The sequence below is a fragment of the Ictalurus furcatus genome, chromosome 12 (genome assembly GCF_023375685.1).
Source record: "Ictalurus furcatus strain D&B chromosome 12, Billie_1.0, whole genome shotgun sequence".
NCBI lineage: Eukaryota > Metazoa > Chordata > Actinopteri > Siluriformes > Ictaluridae > Ictalurus > Ictalurus furcatus.
Window position 1 is genome coordinate 9781566 of NC_071266.1, and position 16080 is coordinate 9797645.

The window sequence follows — 16080 nt, forward strand, 5'->3', positions numbered from 1 at the left end:
GTGTGTGTGTGAATGGGTGAATGAGACACAGTGTAAAGCGCTTTGGATAAAAGCGCTATATAAGTGCGCCATTTACCATATGTACACACATATCCATGAGAAGAACATGCAGAACACTGCAGATGATAACTGAAACTCAGTTCATAGCAATGACTCTTTATTGGCATGCATGATAAGGGCCACAAACTTTGACACAATCCTCTGCACTGTAGAAAAAAATGATAATCAATTTGTATTTTGAAGACTTAAAATTGATAACATCATGCTTTTGTTGCAATCTGTGAAGCAACTGTGGCCATATTTCATACAATAGAAATGGTTCTGTATGTCATACACAGACTGTGTACACTTACATTTGTTTGCAGAAATTTATTAGTTTTAATTTAGATTATTTGCTATAAAACAAGATCTTGTTGAGCACAGGTGTATTTTTAAATTAGAAATGAAAATGCTCACAGAGTGAGCATGGAGCAGCATGATTCCTGCCCCAATGGGCCTCTAGTAGTGCTTGTTGCAATTCCCATGTTTAACCCCTTGGTGCAATAATACCTCTGGAACTGCAGGATTTAACCTGCTCCCAGCACACTTTATCAGCTTGATCATTCTCATAAAGCTTATAATTAGCAACATCAGGTTTATTGAGCAGATAAAGACTTTAAAACTCTGTGTGAAATGTTGCACCAGGACTCGAGAAACTTCTGGAAAAAGTGATACAATGTTTGAGAACCATATTTCAAATGTTATAGCCTCAATCTTCAAGAGCAATGCTGTGAGCTTCGGCCTGCCGCTGAGCCTTTTAAAGAGCTTCATTGCTTTTGAAACACTGTGTGAGACATTTCAGCATTTCAAAGTCAAAGCTTTCACTTCATTTCGCTGTCACTGTGGTTTATGAGCATCGCTGATATCTCTCCTGTGAGGACTCCAGTAACGACTTCCTGAGGAAAGAGTGAGTCTATGAGAATGAGATGCAAATGTAATGTAGCCTAGTTTCTCCATGCAACTCTGAGGCATCTGCTGTCTATGCGTTCACTTCATGAATATCAGATTAATAGCCAGGATTTGTTTATCCATTAGCACTTACAGTCCATAGAGGATTTTTTTGTGATGGCATACAATATACATGTCAGAGCTGAGCGATCCAAAAAAGGCTTAATAACACTATATTTAAGGACAGTGTTTATAGGGCTACATAGTAACTGCATGAATCTGCATAAACACTTATAAAGGCTAATTCCAGTAAGCATCAGCTGTCATAAAGACTGCATTCATCAGTTCTGATGTCAAATTTACATAACGCCTCAGACTTCTGCTGCAATAAAAATGTGTTAGGACTCTTTTTGGCCTGAATGACATTAGAGTGTTATAACAGATAACTTTATAGCTCAGTTTGTTTCTGGTAAGTCAAGTCTAGAGAATATGAATATAAATTTGTGTGTCCCAAACCTATAAATATTTGAGAAATGAGAAGCTCAGATCTCAGCTCTAGAGTGTGATAGGATACAAAGTAACTGCACACCCGTGTTAGTCAAAACAAAGGTTTTGAATTTTTTGGGGGGAGTGAAATATTTGACGTGTTCAGATCTACACCAAATTCCCACCATGTGTTATGGAGGTGGGGCGCATGGTGGCTTAGTGGTTTGCACATTTGCCTCACACCTCCAGGGTTGGGGTTCAATTCCCACCGTGGCCTTGTGTGTGCAGAGCTTGCATGTTCTCCCCGTGCTGCGGGGGGTTTCCTGTGGGTACTCCAGTTTCCTCTCCCAATCCAAAGACATGCATGCTAGGCTGATTGGCATTTCCAAAGTTTCCATAGTGTATATGTGTATGTGATTGTGCCTTGTGATGGATTGGCACCCCACCCTGTGCCCCATGTTCCCTGGGATAGGCCCCAGTTTCCCCGCAACCCTGTAGGATAAGCGGTATAGAAAATGGATGGATGTTAGGGATGGATGCATTTAGCGTTGTTTTTACCATGCCCCAAAGCTGTGATATAGTATAGTATAGTATAGTATAAGTACAGTATAAGTATATTATTGTGTTGTAAAGTGTAACATAGTACAATACAGTTCAGTATAATGTATGAAATATTGTGAGTATGGTATAGTATAGCATTGTATAGTATAAGTATATTATTATGTAGTGTATTGTAGCATAGTACAGTGCAGTTAAGGACAGTGTATGAAATAGTATAGTATTGTACCCTATAGTGTAAGTATATTATTGTGTAGTATAGTGTAGCGTAGTACATTTAGTACACAACAGGGTGTATGAAATAGTAATACTATAGTGTACATGAGTATATTTAGTAGATTAAATAAGTATAGTCAATAAAAGTGGTATAATTCAGTACAGTAAAACATTGTACAGCAAGGTATAGCATGGTTTAGTAAGGTATAGTAGTGAAAATAGGTATGCTACAGTACAGATAAAATGTTATAGTGTAGTATAAGCATAGTATAGTATAGTAGAATGAATTGTTATAGTGTAGTATAGTAAAAATACAGTATAGTATAGTATAGATCAGCATAGCAGACCAAATAGGTATATTTACCTCCAAGCTCCTGCAATGCACATGTACTTTAACTGATATTAACCATTAAAATGTGTAAATTTTTGCTTCCCAAAACTGTATAATTTATTGAGTGTAATATATTGGAAATGAGAGGCTCAGATCTCAGCTCTGGAGTTTGATCGAATGAAACTAAATGCACTGCTGTGTCTTGACCTCCCTAACACACCCTGTGAATTTGGTGAAAATCATGAACGTTGAATTTTTGACTAAACATACACAAAGATAGACACAGAACACTCAAAGTGTGTGTGCGCGTGTGTGTGTGTGTGTGTGTGTGTGTGTGTGTGTCTTGATTTAATGCCACCCATTTCCTGTAACTGAATAAGCACAAGGAACTTTTTTTTTTAAACTCTTATCAATGTGTAATAAATTGAGAATGATTGTGCCGTCAAATCCAGCAGCTAAATTATAAAATGGAGATGATGATAATACAGTCCAATTAAGCATGTTCAATATTGAGAAATGTTATCAGTATAACTTTTAAAAATGAATTATATTACGTTTGAGAATACACGATGTGCCATGAGCTTCAAGCAGTTTTAATAGCTGCTGCATTTTCATTACCATATTTAATCACACTGCGTCTTTGTTTAAGGAACAAAAAAGAAGGCATATTTATAGTTAAACCGTACAAACTGGTGATATGACACACACCTTATGATCTTGTAAGAACAGTAATGTTCAGTTTATACAGTGCCATGCACAAGTATTCACCACATTTGAACTTTTCCATATTTTGTAGTGTTAAAAACCGGAACTGAAATGGGCTTAATTGGGATTATATGAAACGAATCTACACAAGATAGCCCATAATATTAAAGTAGGAAGTAAAATCTGCAAAATTATTCACAAATAAAAAGCGTAAAAATTGTGCTTGAATAAGCATGCGCCCCGTTACTGTGAAACCCCTAAATTAGTCCTGGCACAACCAGTTCCCATAATTAGTTGAATGGAGTCCACCTGTGTACAATTAAAATGTCACTATAAATATACACCTGTTCCTGGAAAGCCCCAGAGAGGACAGATGTATTAGAGCAGCCCAGTCTATGGCCAGACCATGATCTGATTAAGAATGCGTGGCAAGACTTGAAAATTGCAGCATCCAATCTCACACAGGTTGAGTGCGTTTACGAAGAGGAATGGGCAAAAATATCTGTACCCAGATGTGCAAATCTGATAGAGACATATCCCAGACATCTCTAACATTTGTGTAACAATAAAAATACACTATACGCCCAAAAGTATTTGGACACCCAACCATCATTCCCGTTCTTCTCTAAACTGCCACAAAGTTGGAATCACACCGTTGTATAGCATGACATTGTATACTGTAGCTTTCCCTTTACTGGAACTATGAGACCCAAACCTGTTCCAGTATGACAATGCCCCTGTGCACAAAGCAAGCTCCATGATGACATGGTGTGTTAAGGCTGGTTGATCTTATGGTCTTGTGAGTATGCAGTCAGATTTGAAGCTTGTGGGACAAAGAAAGTCCACAATTGTTAACGTGAACGCGAATCACTGTGCAATGCATTTACAGTGAACATTAATCCTTAATCATCCTTAGTAACTGCCTGGTCAGGTCACAGTGGTTTCAATTTAGCTCCTACTTTTTTATATTTTGGGATATCGAACCAACTACAGTAGATTGATAGAAAATATCGCAAACGGGTACAAACAAAAAAAAATTAACTGTGTCAAACAGTCATCTCTACAGGGTGTCTGAACAGTCATGAACTAATGGGAATATATTGATCAAAATCTGCAAAAACATGATGCAGGGGCTGAGAAAATGCGTGTAAGGATGAACATATAGAGCATGTGTTGTAAATAATAAATTCATACTTAATTATATGTTTACTCTCATGGATTCCTGACTTTTTTGGACACCCTGTAGTTGAGATCAGTTCTGAACTGGTGTGATGTAGCTGAGGTTGAGGAACTGTCAGAGCCACAATTCTCACACCATGCTGACACTGCTGGAATTTTTTTTTTTTCCGATTATGGTTTAGGCCATGCCCTCTTTAGGTTTTAAATCTGGATACAGATCTGAATATTTAGATCACTAAATAGATACAGGTATTGTCAATGTGTTACATCTGTGAAGGATGACATGCAGTATTCTCGACATTTCTCTATAAAGTAGTGTGAAAGTGCATTACATCTTCCGTATTAATGCCATTATGCCATGCTATGATTTATATTTCCATTATAATTATAGTCCTGGAGCTCAAACAAAGGTGAGGCGGCACAGCTCAGCTCTGCTCTCCTGCGGCCTCCTCTCGTAGTTTGCATTTTGAATTAATAACCATTTATTATATAAGTAGCTAAAACTGATCTCACTGAAAGAGCTCCTTTAGGACAATAAATCATCCAGCTTTTGAAATACAAGTGCATGTTATTATTTTTTGTATAAACCTTCGAGGGTCACTTTTATCTTCATGTCATTAATTTCTCATCAGCGTTTCACTGAATGGAGGGTTTAGCTCTCTCTCTCTCTCTCTCTCTCTATCTCTCTCTCTTTCTTTTTCTTCCACCCCCAGATATGACAGGCGGCTCTCTGTCGCCATTTGTGGTGTGTGTGTGGAGAAGGCTTACTTCTCTTCAAAGCTGCGCACTGCTCCTAATTCAATCACACTGCGTCCTAATGGGATTGAGGGCTTGTCTGCTGGTCCGTAGAGGACATGGTTAATTGTGTCGCCATGCCGCATTTATGAGATAATATGCAGTGTTGGTTGGACCAGGTGCAGGATGTGCAGAGCTTCAGCTTGTGTGTGAGTGTGTATGTGGGTGTGGGTGTGCATCAGGACGAGCGCTCAATCACAGGTCTGGGAAATGAAACCCAGATTGCTAGATTGGCTTGGTATTAACTTCAATTATCTTTTGTTCCAGCACCTACAGAGTATGGTGCATTTGCGTGTGGCCTCATGCCAATAACAAAATTAATATAATGTGTGTGTGGATGTGTGTGTATGTTGGCATGTGACCCCCCTTCACACACACATTTTAGGTGTGAAACAGCAGCATATGAAGCTATGTGTGTACTGTATATACAATGCTGTGAAAAAACTGATTTCTTCTGTTTTTGTGTATATCTCATATTAAATAGTTTTAGATCTTCAAACAAAATACAAGATAAAACAAAGGCAACCTGAGTAAACACACAATACAGTTTTTATTTATTTATTTTAATGAAGCAAAAAAAAGTTATCCAACACCTATCACCCATGTGAAAAACTAATTGCCCCCTTAAACTTTGCCTTTAGCATCAATAATTACAGCAAAACGCTTCCGATAACTGGAGATCAGTATTTTGCTTACTTCTAGGACTAGTACTTACTCCTGTGCTTTGGATCATTGTCTTGCTACATAATCCAGTTGTGCTTGAATTTCAGCTTACAGACTGAAGACCGGACATTCTCCTTTAGGACTTTCTGGTAGAGAGCAGAATTCATGTTTCCCTCAGTTATTGCAAGTTGCCCAGGCCCTGCAGCAGCAAAGCATCCCCACACCATCACACTTCCACCACCAGGCTTGACCTTAGGTATGATGTTATTTTTCTGGAATTCTGTGTTTGGTTTACGCCAGATGTAACGGGACCCCTGTTTTCCAAACAGTTCCACTTTCGACTCCACACACAAAGGTTTGAGGATCATCAAGGTGTGTTTTGGCAAAATTTAGACGAGCCTTAATGTTCTTCTGGGTTAGTAGTGGTTTTCACCTCGTCACTCTTCCATGGATGCCATTTTTGCCCAGTGTCTTTCTGATAGTGGAGTCATGAACAGTGACATTTATTGATGCAAGAGAGGCTTGTAGGTCCTTTGATGTTGTCCTTGGCTCTTTTCTGACTTCCTGGATGAGTAGTTGTTGTGCTCTTGGAGGAATTTTGGAAGGTCGGTCACTTCTGCGCAAGTTCTCTATTGTGTCGAGTTTTTCCATTTTTAGATAATGGCTCTCATCGGGATTTTTTGGAGTCCCAGAGCCTTTGAAATAGCTTTGTAACCCTCCCAGATTGATGTATTTCAATCACCTTCTTCCTCATCATTTCTGGAATTTCTTTCAACTCTGGCATAGTGTGTTACTGGGTAAGACATTTTAACCAACATGCTGTTGAAAAAGTTCTCTTTGAGTGTTGATTTGTTTGAACAGGGTTTGCAGTAATCAGACCTGGCTGCATCTAGTCTGTCACGAATCGTGACGGAGCAGAGATAGGACGGATGCAAGTGCAGTATGAACGGTTGTTTATTGGAAAGAGAGACAGGCAGACAAATCCAAAACGTGATCCAAAACGTAATCCACAAACATGCAAGAGGTCAGGCGATTGGCAAAAAGGCATACACGGGGCAAGGCAGGAATCTAGGTCAATAAACAAATCAAGAAACGAACTATGACGAGGGACTGGAAGCGGATAATCCAGCGCGAACTGACTTTAAACATGGACTATGGCTATGACTATGACTACGATACGACCTAAACTAACTCTAAAATATTAATCTTCCGAGTTGTGTGCTGGGAGGCGCGCGGTATATATGCGGACATGATCAGCGTCTAAACCGCTAGCAGCTGAGAGCAATTCAGACCCACGTGAAATCCCAGCCAATGACAGAACAGGGAGGACACATGACAGAAACATAAACAAAACACACGTGTCCAGATATCACTACGGTCAACAACGGAAAAGCAGGTGCTCGCGCATTCGCGCTTAGAGCACGCTGCTTCAAGGGGGAATCGGGACAGAACCCCCCCCCAAGGCACTCCTCCCGGAGTGCCATGAGTCATCCCATTTAATTGGCGGACCCGGCCCCCTGGACTGAATGTCCCAGGCAGAGCCAGGAAACTGCACGGTGTTCTTGGCGGCGCAGGGAAGCGGAGCGACGTCCTCGGCGTAGCAGGGAAGCAGAGCGACATCCACAGCCGGACAGGCAGGCTAAGCAAAGTCCTCGGCGGAGCATGAAGGCAGAGCGACGACCACAGCAGGGCAGGCGGGCTGAGCGAAGTCCTCGGCGGAGCATGAAGGCAGAGCGACGTCCTCGGCGGAGCATGAAGGCAGAGCGACATCCACAGCCGGGCAGGCAGGCTGAGCGAAGTCCTCGGTGGAGCATGAAAGCGGAGCGACGACCCCAGCTGAACTGGAAGGCAGAGCGAAGTCCCCTGTAAGGCCAGGGAGAGGAGCGTGGGTCTCCGTGCGGCCAGGGAGAGGAGCGTGGGTCTCCGTGCGGCCAGGGAGAGGACCGTGGGTCTCCTCGAAGCAGTAGGGAGGAACGACGTTTGCCATGGAGCCGGACGGCTGAGCGACGACCTCAGCTGAACAGGCGGGCTGAGCGACGTCCTCAGCTGAACAGGCGGGCTGAGCGACGTCCTCAGCTGAACAGGCGGGCTGAGGCTCTGAGGTCACCAGGTGAACCTTCGGCATGGGCGGAGCTTGGCTGGCCGTGTCAGCAGACTGGGGCGCGGGCGTAGCTTGGCTGGCCGTGTCAGCAGACTGGGGCGCGGGCGGAGCTTGGCTGGCCGTGTCAGCAGACTGGGGCGCGGGCGGAGCTTGGCTGGCCGTGTCAGCAGACTGGGGCGTGGGCTGAACTTGGGCGACCGGGTCGGTAGACTTGGGCATGAGCAGCATTTGGTCATTAGGCTGAGATATTAGCAGAGCTTGGTCAACTGGATCAGCAGGCTTGAACGTGAGCTCAGGGACGTGAGGCTTGACTTGGACCTCAGGGACGTGAGGCTTGACTTGGACCTCAGGGACGTGAGGCTTGACTTGGACCTCAGGGACGTGAGGCTTGACCTGGACCTCAGGGACGTGAGGCTTGACCTGGACCTCAGGGACTGGAGACTTGACCTGGATCTCAGGGACTGGAGACTTGACCTGGATCTCAGGGACTGGAGGCTTGACTTGGATCTCAGGGACTGGAGGCTTGACTTGGATCTCAGGGACTGGAGGCTTGACTTGGATCTCAGGGACTGGAGGCTTGACTTGGACTTGGACCTTAGGGACTTGAGACTTGACTTGGATTTCAGAGACTGGAGGCTTGACCTGGATCTCAGGGACTGGAGGCTTGACCTGGATCTCAGGGACTGGAGGCTTGACCTGGATCTCAGGGACTTGAGACTTGACTTGGATTTCAGAGTTGAGCTCTGCATGAAGTTGCCTGTAGTAGTAGGTAAACGGCAGGGCAGGTTCGCCTGCCAGACTTACCCCCCTGAGAAGTTGTTCTAGCTCGTCCTTCGCCTCCGGACTCCCGAATCGCACCATGAATTCCCCCACAAACTGTTCTACACCGTCTAGGTTCCTACAGTGCTTATCCAGTTTGAGCTGCACCCATTGACGGGCCGGTCCAAAGAACCGGGACCACATGAATCGGAGCCATTGCTTCTCCTCTGGCTTAGGGTCTAACAGGCTGGCGAAATAGTATTGACAGTCTACCAGAAAATATTCAGGGGCACCGAAAAATCCGTCAAATGGATCAGGAAGCTCCATAAATGTCCTTTGTGGGAAGTGGACGGAGTCCATAGCGGGGACGGTTGGCGTCGACTTCCGGGTTCTGCGTCTCCTGCGTTCTCCTGCTGCATCCATGTTTTGGCGGAAGATTCTGTCACGAATCGTGACGGAGCAGAGATAGGACGGATGCAAGTGCAGTATGAACGGTTGTTTATTGGAAAGAGAGACAGGCAGACAAATCCAAAACGTGATCCAAAACGTAATCCACAAACATGCAAGAGGTCAGGCGATTGGCAAACAGGCATACACGGGGCAAGGCAGGAATCTAGGTCGATAAACAAAACAAGAAACGAACTATGACGAGGGACTGGAAGCGGATAATCCAGCGCGAACTGACTTTAAACATGGACTATGACTATGACTATGACTATGACTATGACACGAACTAAACTAACTCTAAAGTATTAATCTTCCGAGTTGTGTGCTGGGAGGCGCGTGGTACATATGCGGACATGATCAGCGTCTAAACCGCTAGCAGCTGAGAGCAATTCAGACCCACGTGAAATCCCAGCCAATGACAGAACAGGGAGGAGACATGACAGAAACATAAACAAAACACACGTGTCCAGATATCACTACGGTCAACAACGGAAAAGCAGGTGCTCGCGCATTCGCGCTTAGAGCACGCTGCTTCAAGGGGGAATTGTGACATAGTCCAGCTGAACCCCATTATGAATGCCGTTTCAAAATGCAACTACAGAGGCAAATATATTTTCACACAGGCCCAGATGGTTTTGGATAACTTTTTTTGATTCAGTAAACAACATTATCATTTAAAACTGTATTTTGTGTTTGCCTTTGTTTTATCTTAGATTTTGTTTTAATTTCTGAAACAGTTTAGTATGAGATACACACAAAAACAGAATAAATCAGGATAGGGGCAAATACCATTTCACAGCACTGTATGCCTGTGTATATTGTGTGTATCATAACTCCTGTACATGATATTTACACATTTAAATGCATCCGCATACTGCTTATCCTACACAGGGTCCTGGGGGAACCGGGAGCCTATCCCAAAGGACTTGGGGCACAAGGCGGGGGACACCCTGGATGGGGCACATTCGCAGACACACTCACACGCCCATTCACACACTACGAACAATTTAGAGATGCCAATCAGCCTACAACGCATGGCTTTGGATTGGGGAAGGAAACCAGAGTACCTAGAATACCACCCAAATAACTCTTCTGTCAGAGTTTCTTATGTTTCACACTGAGAAAATAATACAAGTCAGTAAAAAGAGTGGTGAAGCAGCAGAGAGCAGGAACACATTACTGTTAAACATTTGTCAGGTTCCATTTATAACTGACTAAAAACAACAACAAAAAAAACCCAGCTAAAATATTTTTTTTTACATTAGCATTTAATTAACTTTTATTATTTGCGGTAGCTTAGCACGTTCACCTTTGGTTAGCACGTTCACCTCACACCTCCAGGGTCGGGGGTTCGATTCCCACCGTGGCCCTGTGTGTGCGGAGTTTGCATGTTCTCCCCGTGCTGCGGGGGTTTCCTCCAGGTACTCCGGTTTCCTCCCCCAGTCCAAAGACATGCATGGTAGGCTGATTGGCATGTCCAAAGTGTCCGTAGTGTATGAATGGGTGTGTGAATGTGTATGTGAGTGTGCCCTGCGATGGATTGGCACTCTGTCCAGGGTGTACCCCGCCTTGTGCCCCATGCTCCCTGGGATAGGCTCCAGGTTCCCCCGTGGCTCTGAAGAGGATAAGCGGTATAGAAGATGGATGTATGGATATTTGTGTTACTTTTACTATTATTAATTTTTATAAATAATTTTCTTCTTTCTGTCACTGCTTTTATTTCTTGCATTTTTATGAACTGCTAACCCTGTTATTAGAGATTCACTTAGGCCCTGTCCCATTATTCACAATTTTTTGTACACTTTTCTGGCCACAACCTTCAGAATCTCCGAAGACAATCTGATAGGGATGATAGGAATATAACATGTACTATATAGGACATTTCTTCTATTAAGTTGAGTGTCAAATCTGTATCCTATAAATGATATGCACCTGTAAGCTGAGTCTTCTGAAGGAAAACTATTTCAGTACTCAGACTCAAGTCTTCCTGATGGTATGTTTACTTTCCAGTGGGCATGTAGACATTTAAATGAAGTTTTCTCAGGCTGTGGTTCTCACAGTGGGGTCTGGGGACTGCACAAGAGATATACCAAATCAGAGAAATGACTGATCACTTAAACTGAACGAGTTTTAATCTAAACCTCAATCGATTACAAACAAGCAGAAATATAGAAGAAAAACTACAGAAAGTGCTGTTCATATGATTTTAGAACATTGTAAACGGCTTGGGTTCTCAGGGTGGAAAATTCAAATAAAACAAACAAGCAAGCAAACAAGCAATTACATTTTGTTTTATTTCTCTTGTTTTTTTCCCCCTCTTGTCTAAATCTCTAATAACTCAAAGAAACAAACAAACAAATACATTAATTAATAATGTTTTGTTTCTTTATAAACAAACACTAGACTATATATAAGTATGAATCTTTACACTTTTTGATAGTTTATTACTTTTTTGCTATAAAAACAAACAAACAATTTGGAAAATATAAAGGATAAATATAAATATCAAACTTCATACATTTTGTTTCAAATGGATAAATAAATGTGATGCTACACGATGTGCTTAATGCTACACTCCTAACGTGTTTGTTATTTGACTAAGGGGCCATTTACACAACAACATTTTCAACTAAAAACGGGAACCTTTTAATGCGGTTTGGCGGTTCGTTTACCCGACAACGGCTTTTTGGAGTCTGAAAACGCAAACTTTTGAAAACGGGTCTGAAAGTTTTCAATTTTGCACTCACTCATTGTTGTGGTGTAAACGTACCCTGAGTTTATAAAATGAATCTATGCTGCGACTCTAATTCAGTTCAATTCAATTCAATTTTATTTGTATAGCGCTTTTAACTATGGGCACTGACACAAAGCAGCTTTACAAAAATATACAAATTCAGGATATACATTTTACATTTGATGAGCAAAACAGTGGCGATGGTGGTGAGGAAAAACTCCCTGAGATGACATGAGGAAGAAACCTTGAGAGGAACCAGACTCGAAAGGGAACCCATCCTCATCTGGGTAACACAGAATAGTGCGATTACAAATAAATTCTATAATTATGTACTACATGGTCAAAAAAAGTGCAATTGTGTAACCAGGAAATTCATTATCGTGTTCTGTTAAGTCTGATAAGTCTGTTTTGTTTGAAGTTATGAACTGTTCACTGATGGAAACTTGAGTGCAAAATTGTTCGTGGCAATTGCAGTCCTAAAGCTATCATAGCATCTGTAGTCCTAGGTCCTAATAAAGCCTCTAGCTGCATAAAGTAACCCAGTGTAACCTTTGTCATGTTCATTATGCGGTTTTATGTTGAAGTGCAGAGACCTGCAGATGTCGATAAGTAGATGTGAATCGGCAGCATTAGAGTCGGTTTTAATAAGCGGATGCACCCTGAGACCACCGAGGGACATCAAACAGATCTGTGTGTGGATCTGTGTGTGAGAAGTCCGAGTGATAGACACTGAAGCAGCAGCCTGTTCCCAGGTGAGCAATTACAGCACAGCCAGCGGCCACGCTACACACAGACACACACACACACACACATAACACTGCCACCCCCAGACTTATCAGGACAAGGGCCCTCTGCAGGTTCAGGACTCATCTGTCAGAGTTGAGCTGCAGAGGCGGAGGGGAAGTGACAGAGGCTTTATTTTTGCTGTTCCCCGCAGCCTGTCAGTCTCCCGTTGCTGTTCTTCCGCCCCATGGCCTTCTTTCTCACCCTCCCACTCGTTCTGGACTCAATACTCAATCCTCAACCCTCTAGAGGCCCAAAAGATCAGCTGATGCAAAAGGAGGTTTGTTTGTTGTTTTCTTTTTCCGATATTTATGCTTTTGTTCCACTGCTTATGTGGACAAAGTGAAAGATAATACGAACCGTTCTGGGGCTGCTCTGATATCTTACTCTCTCTCTTTTCTTCTCTTTTTTTCCACAAACACCACCTTTTCGCTCTTCCCTTTCTCCCCCAGAAGAGGTGCCATCAGTAATCTTTCCCATCATAAAGGTAGAAATTAGACGTGTATTTTTGGGCAATATTAAATATTGATTGATAATAAGGATTAATAATACATTTGTAATATCTTTTGATGACAGAGCTCTTAGGCTAAAAATGGTTGACAACTAAGTTGGATTATTTTAAAGGAATATGCCAGCAGTTTTCAACCCAGTCTCTATCTATCACATCTGTAGAGTGTGTTTCATTACCACTGTGGGGAAAAATTAACACATTTCCTTGTACTGAGAAAGTAAAATTGTAAAGAAAAAAAAAGATTAAATATCAGATTTTTAACCAGGTCCACTTTTAATGTGCAACAAACAAAATGCAAGTAAAAAAAACTTTAAGGAAAGGAAAAAGAAAAAGTTTACAATAACCTAGCTGCATAAGTCTGCACATTCCTTAAATATTGTTTTGTTAAAGAACTTTTTGCTGGTAATACAGCATTCAGTCCTTTTTGGGTAAGAGTCTACCAACTTAGCACAGTTTGATTTGCCAATTTTATGCCACTCTTCCTTAAAAAATGCTCCGGATTTATCAAACTACAAGGGGACCTGCAGTGCACAGCCCTCTTTTTTTCCGTCATTCCACAAATTTTCCGTAGGATTTAGCTCTGGGATCTGATTTGGCCATTCTAAAGCTTTGGTCTTCTTCTTCTAAATACATTCCTTTGTTGACTTGGATTTTCTTAAATTTTTCTTCAGCTGGAGCTATCCATGATTCCAGCCATCTTGTCTAGATCCCCAGTTCCAGTTGAAGAGAAGCTGTCCCATAGCATGATGCTGCCACCACCATGTTTCACTGTGGGTATAGAATACTTTGGGTTACATGCTGTCCTGTTTTTGTGCCAAATGTATATTTTAGAATTATGCCCAAAATGTTTTACCTGGCTCTCATCAGACCAGAACACATTTTCCCACATCGTTTGGCAAAATTTAGGCAGCCTTGGAAAGGGCTTCCGTCTAGCCACCCCACCCCATAGCCTAGACATGTGAAGAATATGAGAGATTGTTGTCACATGCAAGGAGTGACCAGTACTTGGCAGATATTACTGCAGCTCCTTTAATGTTGCTGTAGGTCTACTGGCAGCCTCCCTGATAAGTTTTTTATCCTGTCCTTTCATCTTTTTTAGAGGGATGCCCTTTTTTGTTCTTGGTAATGTGCCAAACTTGTTGATGATGGCCTTCACTGTGTTCCATGGTACATGCAATGTTTTGAAAATTCTTTTGTATCCCTCTCCTGATTGATATCATCCAACAATGATCCCGTAAGCTCTTTGAGTACTAGGGCTTCCGCAGCCAGATAGAACCAATAAAATGTTGAGAAAATATCACAGAAACAACTGGTCATTATTTGAGGTTAATCACTTCATTGATTATGGATGTATGATAATTACTTTTGAAAAGTAGTTTGAATGTGATTGATTCGTTTTGAACACAGTCACATGCCCCATTATAAAAGAGTGTGGACACTTATGCATTCAGGTTTTTGTAAGTTTTTTCTTTTTTTTTCTTCCCCCTAAATCATTTCCATTTGTTTTTCACAGGGATGTGCAACAGGGATGTGTAAACTTTTTCATATCTACTGTAATTGAACCATTTCTATTGTTTCTACTTTGTTTGTATGTGGTCAGTTGTGATATTTTATATAAACGCAATATGGTATTAAAGCTTCTTTCCATCTTGTTCCTGAAAATTGTTGTCTGTGATATACAGCGATCAGCCATAACATTAAAACCACTGACAGGTGACGTGAATAACATTGATTATCTTGTTACAGTGGCATCTGTCAAGGGGTGGGGTATATTAGGCAGCAAGTGAACAATCGGTTATTGAAGTTGAGGTGTTGGAAGCAGGAAAAATGGGCAACTGTAAGGATCTGAACGACTTTGACAAGGGCGAAATTATCATGGCTAGATGACTGGGTCAGAGCATCTCCAAAATGACAGGTCTTGTTGGCTATTCCTCGTATGCAGTGGTTAGTACCTACCAAAAATGGTCCAAGGAAGGAAACCGGTGAACCACCGACAGGGTCATGGGCGCCCAAGGCTCACTGATGTGGGCAGCGAAGGCTAGCCTGTCTGGTCCGATCCCACAGAAGAGCTACTGTAGGACAAATTGATGAAAAATTTAATGCTGGCTACATGATAGAAAGGTGTCAGAACACACAGTGCATTGCAGCTTGCTATGTGGCAACAGACCAGTCAGTGTGTCCATGGTGATCTGGACCACTGGTAGAAGGTGGCCTGGTCTGATGAATCAGGTTTTCTTTTACATCATGTGGATGGCCAGGTGCGTGTGCGTTGCTTACCTGGAGAAGAGATGGCATCAGGATGGACTATGAGAAGTAAGCAAACTGGCAGAGGCAGTGTGATGCGCTGGGCAATGTTCTGCAGGGAAACCTTGGGTCCTGGCATTCATGTGGTTGTTACTTTGACACGTACCACCTACCTAAACATTGTTGCAGACCAAGTACACCCCTTCATGGCAATGGTATTCCCTAATGGCAGTGGCCTCTTTCAGCAGGATAATGCGCCCTGCCACACTGCAAAAATTGTTCAGGAATGGTTGGAGGAACATGACAAAGAGTTCACGGTATTGACTTGGCCTCCAAACTCCCCAGATCTCAATCCGATCGAGCATCTGTGGGATGTGCTGGACAAACAAGTCTGATCCATGGAGTCCCCACCTCACAACTTACAGAACTTAAAGAATCTGCTGCTAACGTCTTGGTGCCAGAAACCACAGCACACCTTCAGAGGTCTTGTGGAGTCCCTGTCTCAACTTACACAATATTAGGCAGTTTAATGTTATGGTTGATCGTTGTATATTCGATGTTCCTTATCTGATCTAGTCACCCATCTGGATATGATGGCAAGGCTTCAGAGAAAAAGAAGAGAACTCTGAGGAGGCTAAAGA